Consider the following 9,174-nt stretch of genomic DNA (forward strand, 5'->3'; position numbering starts at 1 on the left):
GTTTATTTCCATTCTATACACATCATTTGCTTATGATGAAAAATGTATTACAAAAATAAAGTTTAGATTTTCAAGGGTAACACAACATAAACAAAAATATAAATACACAAAATATGGTCCTTACATTTAAGGTTGTATGGTACAAGTTCAAAGCAGATGGTTGATTTAATACAGTAGGCATGCTCTCAAATGAGAAGGCTTAAAATTAGAAGCTCTGATTTCATGCTATATAATATTCGCAGAGAACTAGTGGCCAAAGGCCCACATAACTGAAAAGGCAACAGCTGAGCAAAGGTCGTCGAGTTGACATCGAGAAACTAACTTCAGTCAATGAGGTATCTAAAATGCTTCAGCATGTTTAAGAATAAACATGCACAAAACACTGTGTTTGAAATGCTTGGTGCATAAGTTGTAAGTGTTTCAAGTTTAAATCAATGAGATTATTGGTACATTCTAGTTCTAACTGGTTCTTTCTTAAACTCTTACACACCAGGGATCACACTGACATATTTGGCCACACACTAATACAGTCACAATTATGGCCTCCAATGATCTCTTTCTCTTCTGGCCATTCTGAATAGGAATACTCCTACAGCAGCAATCAGTAATTTAATTACAAGTGTTTCTTGATTGAATGCAGTGCAACATGCTCTTCTAGTAGACTTTTACATAAATGATCCACCACAGGTTGCATATTGGTTTTTATCACCCCGTCTTGGCCCTTTATCTCTGAATTCATGTGTTCCTGGGCTGGCACAAGCCTGTCGTTACATGCTGGTGCCACTAGTCTTGCTGGCCCTTTCCTCTAATGCAGTGAGCATGACCTCCGTCTGGCTCACTTCACACTGGAACTTCCACTTAACAGTCTTCCAATAAAGGAAGAGCCGTTCAGTGCAGTGCACTCTGTCCCACTTCATATGAGTTAGTATTGTTTAAGGTAACACTGTGACAAAGCCTAGTTTCTCAAACCTTAAAAAAAAGCTAATTATATAGTCATGGTGCAGAGGAAACCAATCACATCTACGGTATTGCTGAGAGACTACGTGGCTTCACAGTGAGAGGTAAGTTGGGACTCGGCCATGTGGACACTATGGCCATCGCCATTCACTCATCTCAGTCAGTCATAGAACTGTCCTTTATCCTTCCTGGAGGCTTCATGCTTCTTTTCACTTAGCCAGTCTGAACACGGCCAGGTCCAGAGGCTCGCGACTGGGGACACACCAGTCATCTGCCCCCTGCGTGACTTCATAGTTCCGTCGAGCAGTCTTATTAAACACTGGGAGTCTCTCGACTGAGTCAGTGGATAAAGCCTGAGGAGAAAACACATGATGTAATCTGTTACAACACAATGCAAAGTATTCTCTGATTTACAAGACGTTTCTAGTGTTTTTAAAAGTAAAAAATGTGTTCAGAAGACTTTCAAAGAATAGACCTTTGGCAGGGTAACGCTATGTTTAATTTCTGACGAATGGAAATGAGGCTGTAAGGAGCAGAAGCGTTCAGTGGATTGTACGGTTGTTTAACAACATTCGACTGTTTAGCTGATGAATCGTCTTTCTGAAAATATATTTTAGTAGACAAGAACTCCACAAAGCAGTTTTGAAAGTTGTGAGTTGTGAAAATTACATGATTGTAGACCTTATGTTTATCCCTCTCAGCCTCGTTTTCATCAGTGTAAAATTCAATATGGCATATAACCTGACTAAGGTCTATAGTTACAAATTTTGGCGATAGTGTCATTCCAAACCTGCCAATGGGATAAAACAACATTAGACCCCACTTATTTCTACTGCATGGACAAAATTCTTCAAAATATCTTCCCACAAAAGAAAAAGTCATGCAGGTTTGGAACGACATAAAATTTTCAGAAAAAAAACAACAAAAACAAAAAAACAGAAATTTCCATTTCAGTTTTTGGGTGAACTGTCTCTTTAGGCACGGTTTAAATGTACCTTCAGGTGAATGACTGCATCAGTGCCATGGCCCTCCATAGAGTACAGCTGAAGATCACCCTGGAAGTACTTGGCATAGAGTCGAGAAATGGGCAACCCATAACCAAACCCGGCCTGTGGACAAAAGTTGGCTAATATTATAAAGAGGCAGCGTTATAAGTATCAGTGGGATTACTACTGAACTACCGTATTATAGTTTTTATTAATATTTTGTTTTTATTTGTATATTTTCAGTTATTATTTTAATTTTATTTAAAGTTTTAGTAATTTTGATGTTTTTGTCACTTTTATTAGATTTCGTTTTTTATATATAAAAATGTTTATATAGTTAATTTATCATTTCAGTATTAGTTTTAAATGAATTAAAAATGAGAAATTATACATTCTTGTAAACTAGCTCAAATAAAAAAAAGAAAAAGATTAATGCTTATTTTATTTCAAGTAACAAAAATGTTTTCATGGTTTTAGTTAACTATAATAACCCTCTAAAATGGACACTTTTTAATATATGTACCTTGCAATCCCATTTGTATTTAATGTGTAATGCAGTGAAGTCTCACCAGGGGAGCCCTATGTTTATCATCCATCTGGGGTTTTGGTGCCGTGGAGTACATGTAACTGAAGAGATTCTCCATCTTCCTGAAGGGAACTCCACCACCTTGGTCACTCATCTACAAAGACAAAGATGACCTTATTAGAATAAAAAGTGGGAAAAAAGAGAAATAATGAGAAAGAGAGAATTAGGGCACAAAAAGAAAAACTGGGTTAACAGTGAGGGGGCGAGATGCCAGACCAACAGACAGGCACTGGCCATGACTGGTTAGCATGTACCGGACTCAAATCAGCATTGTCAAGGTGACCAAACAACATGGCCAGTCTGCTCTCTTGTACTGTGTTATGCAACAGCAGGTGTTTCACTGATGGGAAAATGACTGATGACTCTAGTTACATCAGACTACAATCACATGAAATTTTTATGAGTTTAACAACCATAAGGTTAAAAAAGATAATTAAGAAATAACAATAAAAAATAAAATAATTTCATACCAATAAAATATTCAGGGATATATTTAACCAAAAAATATAGTATATAGTATTTTCTTACAATTTCAAAATGTAATAAAAAGGAAGCCTATTTTAAGGATCTTTTGTTACAGTTAAGCACAATACATTCAATCCATCACTGCAACAAAATTCAAATCTCATTATTGTAATCTAAAGAATATTTTTCAATTTCACGTATTTATAAATCATTAATCATACTTTAATTTATGCAGATTTAGATTAAAAAAAATGGTTTAAAGAAAGTATGTTTGCCATTTTATAGTGCTTTGAATCTAACAAGAATCACCATGAACAATCATTTAAAATAATGTAAAAATATAACCAATAAAATCTAAATTAAAGGGGTCATATGATGCGATTTCAAGAAAATGTGCATAATTGCCATGAAAAAGTCAAAAATGTTGTTTTAAATAATTTGTTTACAGCATACTTCAATACTGCTTCTGGGAACAAATCATTTTAGTCTTTCAAATTAAAATCACCTTGACAGTGAGGTCCTCTCCTCCTATGGCCACCATAACTTGAATGGGTGGAAGATTACTGCCTTCTTTATGGCTCTCAATGGTCGCCCTCATTGCATTCTGAGGAAAGAAGCACATCGTCATGACAACATTAAGCTTATAAACAGCATTGTTTCAGGACAGAATATGAGATGGGCTACAGCTCACCTTGAACAGTTCAAATAGCATATGGTACAGATGGGAAGGCACGTACACTATGCTAATAGGCTGGTTCCTGTTATCAGCTGTAAATAAACGAACACAGTCACAGTTTCAATATTGCCTACAGCTGCTAAAACATTATCATTGCTAAGCTCTGAACAATTCTGCATGAAACAAAGAGAACCAATAGATGGAATAAATCTAGTATCAGGTATCTTACTCAGCCTATATATTGTGATTTTACATGCTATTTAACACGAACATAATGATATTCCTGTGTTCTTACTGTTGAGTTCCTGAAGCACCAGGTCAGGTGAGCTGAGGTAGTACTGATCACACAGCATCCTGGCACTTTCATATGCATCTATATAAAAAAAATGTGATGACAAAATATTTTTTAGAAACATAAAGGACTGCTTATGTATTGACTAAACAAATGGGTCACTGATTTTGAGTAGCACAATTGCAACAAACACCCATTCTACATGTCTGCTGTTTCATCAGATTGATAGCAGATAGATTTTGCATAATATACCTTTAACAACTTCTGCCACCTGGCAATGAGGGTCTATACTGCCAATGGTATTGGGGTGAACTGGATTTGTGGCACCATCAAAAACAAGAGCTGAAAAATCAGATAAAACAACATAAATACAAGCAATTTAGGAAGCAAGAATTATTATTTGGTCTGAATATTGTGCTTACTGTGCTGGTTGATGAGCATTCTGATTGATATCCGGCTCAGGTAGAAACGGTCCAGAAAATACTGAATATTCTGATTAGTGACTGGATCTTGACCAAATACTTCTTTAAATGACAAATGGCTTAAACTAGTAAACAGGTGCATTTACAAGGACATTGACCTAATATCTGTGGAAAAACAACCGTTAAACAGTTGTATACCATGCATATTAATGGAAGACTGTTTTGTTTTGTTTTGGCTATGCCTAAGTTTCCACTTCCTAAAAGGCAACAACAAGGGGTTAGTATGACGCCTTAAAGCAGAGGTAGTGAATGTAGGACAAAGTTCACAGCAGAATATCCCTCCTTGAAGAAGTGCAGCTCCCACCCTGTTGGGAAAAGTTCACACGCTGAGCAAGTTCAGAGTCTACTTGGAGACTCGCGGTGTTTGCGTGTCATACTAAATATAAACACCACGTCTCTGGCCATCTAATCGCCTTTTAAACAATATGTCGTTGCTACAACAAATCTGGTCAAAGTAGACGAGATTATGAAAGCAGTAAAATGTTGTATAACTCACCAGCTTTGAACCATCTGTACAGAAGGTGTGGTAAGTAATCTTTTGGGGAGCAAGTTGATCTCTTTCATGATGTTTGACAGACGCACTGGCAGCTCTTGTCTCAGGAAAACAAAAGACGTTTTCTCACATGCGTTGGTGGAACCTGGAAGAAAGCAACATGTAACAAATAAATATATAGCACGGTAGTAAACACACGCAACACAAATGTTTAAACTATCGATTAGTATAATGGTATGGGTTTGGGACTAAAATGCTTGCACGTTGATCATAAACAGTGCACTTAAACACAGTACAATACAGATGTATGAACATCGTAGTGACTGCAAACAAAGCCAACAGCGGTTAAATGATGCAACACTCCGCGCCTATGAACAGTAGAATGGGAATTCCGAGTCATTTCCCGCGTATCGGTTCTTTTGAACAGTTCGTTTAAAAGAACCGGTTCAGAAAGGCGATTGAGCAACGCGTCATCACATTGTCTCGGACGTGCTGTAAAAAGTTCAAATAAAACATCATGTTGGAAAATATTGGCTTTGTCGATTAAACTGTATTAATAAGGATGTTTGATGTAATTTCTTGTGTCCCAGTTCAGTTGCAGCCATCAGCTCCTAAAACATAGAAATAATTAAAACAATACTACAATTTCTTTACATCTCCTGCATTAAATTTATTTCTAAACCTAGTTATTAAAAACAACAAAATAACATAATCACGACGAAAAAATAATTCCAGTATGTTTTATTTTTAGCTTTTCTGCTGTTTGGCTTTTCAATTATTTGCAAGTCCTTGGTTTACTCCAAATTTTCTTACTATCTGCTCAGTTCGAGTTCAAATTATAGAATAGTTAATTCAGACCGATTAATCGTTCAATACGATTCGTAAACAAAACCCAGACTGATTCTGTGAGTCGGTTCAGCGAATTTCCTGAAAAAATCCGATTCAAAGAACACAATGTTCCCGAATCGGACATAGCTACACACGGCTGGTAAAGCAGTAAATAATGTCTGCATCAAACAGATTTAAATAACACATGCAAAGCAGCTACATAGTCATGCACGTAATCATAATAAGATGAAGTTGCATTAATACAACTGTCTGTTCTGCAGCTGACACACGATCACTTTCATTATAAACAGCGTTTAGATGAGGCTATTCCTTATCATTCTAGGATTGCAAATGATTTCATAAACGAACAAAGAAACAACACAGTAGAAAGAACACTCACCAAAGTCCAGAAACTGTTTCATAGAAAGTGGAGAAGGTGAAAATTTGGAGAAGTGTTCAATGTGATGAGGCGCACTGGCCAAAGCAGCATTCTTCATTATAAACCTGACGAACTTCATTTCGATGACTGGGTCGAAACCGAGATATACCAGAAATATCAGCTGCAGAGTTTCAGTTTATTCAATAGGCACGGTGTTTATAATGCATGTAGTGAGATGTAGGCTATATGATGGTCTACGAGGCAGCTGTTCTTCCAAGAACACTCAACAGCCAATCAGAGCCAGAGGTTCCTGTTACTAATACAGATCCGTCCAATAGCATGTGGAGGCGGGGCCATATGCTGCTCATGGCCCTATAAATATAAGCGTTCAGTCAGGGACATAAACACGTGTGCATTGACCACTGTGTGGTAAAAGAGTACATCTGTTTTTCCCATCCTAAACTGTGATGATCATTATGAAAATCATGAAAGCTAAATGAATATCAGAATGTCAAGAATTGTATTGATAACGTAGGCTACCTATTAATTTTACCTCACTATACAAAATCTCTAGTAAAATTAAAAACTGGAGTTTAATTGCTTCCTTCATCTTTAGGGTAAATAAGTGCAAAAGTTACAACCTGCTGTAATAAATTAATAACACTTTTGCCAAGTCATTTGAATTTGATTAAATGAACTTGAATTACATTAAATACGTTAGAATTAAGTTAATATTTAAAATATATATATATGGGGGGAAATGTTGTTAGCCTATATCATGATAAAAATATTTTACAGTGTGACTTTGAACTTTATTTTACCCCACTGATCGTTTTCAGGACATATGGGGACAAATCCATAATATGCATAATTTCCCTGTCCAAAGATTTCTGTTTTTTAATGGTCAATTCGTGGTTGAGGACATTATGTTCTGTGAAAGACTAGGCTAACATGCCAAATCCATTCTTGCATAACAAGGAGACTTCGATAAGAGACAAGTCAGTCATCATCATGCATATTTCACTCTCTCCTTCCAGCCAGCAGTCAGCTGAGTAAATCAGAGATATGCTTATTTTAAAGGGTTATGTGCTTAGATGTATGACAAATGTCAAAATTTGCATATTTAAAAATTAATTAACTGCGATTAGTCAGCAGATTCGCGTGTGCATTATAATTCTGAATTGTGCAGTGGCTCTCATCAGATGATTTCTCACAATGGAGACCTAGATAAATCAATACGTAGTGGCTCTTTCCATGTTTAAATCACAACATTTCCCATATGTTCAAATATACAGCTCCACGCTATTGAACAGCTGCACCACCTTGTGGTCAGTTTTTGATTTTATTTTCAATTTTCCACCACCGTTAATAGGGGATTAAATCTGTTAATTAGAGCATTACATTTTAGTGTTTGTGGCCGTTTTAATGTTCTAGTAAAACAATGAAAACATGTTATGTTAAAACACTTTATGTGGCCTTAAACACGCATTTGAAACGCAAGACCCCTGATAAAGGGAGCATGCTGAAGGAAGGGAGAGGAAGGACGTTTTGAAACGCATGGTTATTCTGTACTTTGTTAAATAAAATAATCAGATAAGTTGTAGTTAATTTCCTTGCCGTAAACTTTGTTATCTAAACTCCAAAGTATTATGTCTATGCAGAAGTGATTGCATAGCCATTAAGACCTGAGTGTGTGGGGAGAAGAAAACATGCCCAGTGGAAATTTCCTTTGGTCGGACACGGGCCATTTATGTGCTGTTTTGTACCTTCACTGAATGGAACAGCTTGGAGCCAAATGTCATGGTCACTCTCATGCCATTCCTTTTCAGTATTTGTTTTCCTACCAAGCAATATTTGACAACAGATTTCACAATAAACCCATTAAAATTATTAACAAATCCAGATTTTATATTCAAAAGCATCTATATTTTAATAGCTAGCTATGATAACTACTGTAATTCTAATGATCTTAACTTTCAGAAGTTTTCCATTAAAAAAGTTAGAAATACTTTGGCATGTACTCTCACTGACCCCTGCCATAAACCATGAATGAATGCAAAACATTCTCTGATTGCTTCTCTGCACCTTGCGGCCTGTTCTCATTTTGGATTGACTCACACCAGAGTTATGTGAGTGATGCAGAAAAAAAAAGCAGAGAGAGGAACAGTTTTTTTGGGCCCAATTCCCAATACAGAGTATGCAAAAAGAAGTGTGTCAAATAAGTAGGATGTGACAATACACAGTAATCATGAAGGCAAACAATACAGCAATACTGGTGAAGATCTGAAATGTATAACCACACTCTAAGAACACAAAACTGCCACTGAGGTGGTACCCTTTCAAAAATATTACGTACACTTTAGGTACTAATATACGTACTTTTAAAATACAGCGGGGTAATTAAGGTACAAAAATGTTGTACCCTTTACCTAAGAATGCAGTACATACTTTGCTCGAGATTTAAAAAAATAGAAATGTATTTATATCACACATATTCATGCTGTTGTACTGAATATATGACACAATGAATCACAGTTATGCAGCACCCATGCCTGTGTGATATTACTTATTTTTACTGCATTTTTCAGCAATGTTTTTGTGGGGCTCAAGCTGATCCCAAACTAAACAATTTCTTTAATAATGTTTTTCTTTGTGTAAAAGGCTTACAGCTTCATAAATAAATGCATAGTGGGGTTTAATTAGATAATAATAATGTTTTTGAAGGGAAAATATACTATTTTTATGACTTTTATTATTTTTACTGAATCAAAAATATATAGGGATATACTAGAAAATATAATGCATTAAATATAATAATAAGACATTTCCATATATGGGACTAGTATACTAGTGCCTATAACTAGTGCCTATACATTTTTTAATTCTGCAGTGAACCATGTATGGCTATATAATGATACTTATACTAATGATAATGTACTAATAATGATACTAATAATGGTAATGATACTAATAATGATACTATGTGTGTGCGTGTATATATATATATATATATATATATATATATATATA

The 9,174-nt window shown here is 35.6% G+C and overlaps 1 pseudogene; it reads right to left on the bottom strand.

Moving 5' to 3' along the window:
- Nucleotides 1-6,418, bottom strand: LOC107675031 (pyruvate dehydrogenase (acetyl-transferring) kinase isozyme 2, mitochondrial-like; annotated as a pseudogene).
- Nucleotides 6,419-9,174: the final 2,756 nt, after the last annotated feature.

This window comes from Sinocyclocheilus anshuiensis, unplaced genomic scaffold (genome assembly GCF_001515605.1).
Source record: "Sinocyclocheilus anshuiensis isolate Anshui unplaced genomic scaffold, SAMN03320099.WGS_v1.1 scaffold1572, whole genome shotgun sequence".
NCBI classification, from domain to species: Eukaryota; Metazoa; Chordata; class Actinopteri; order Cypriniformes; family Cyprinidae; genus Sinocyclocheilus; species Sinocyclocheilus anshuiensis.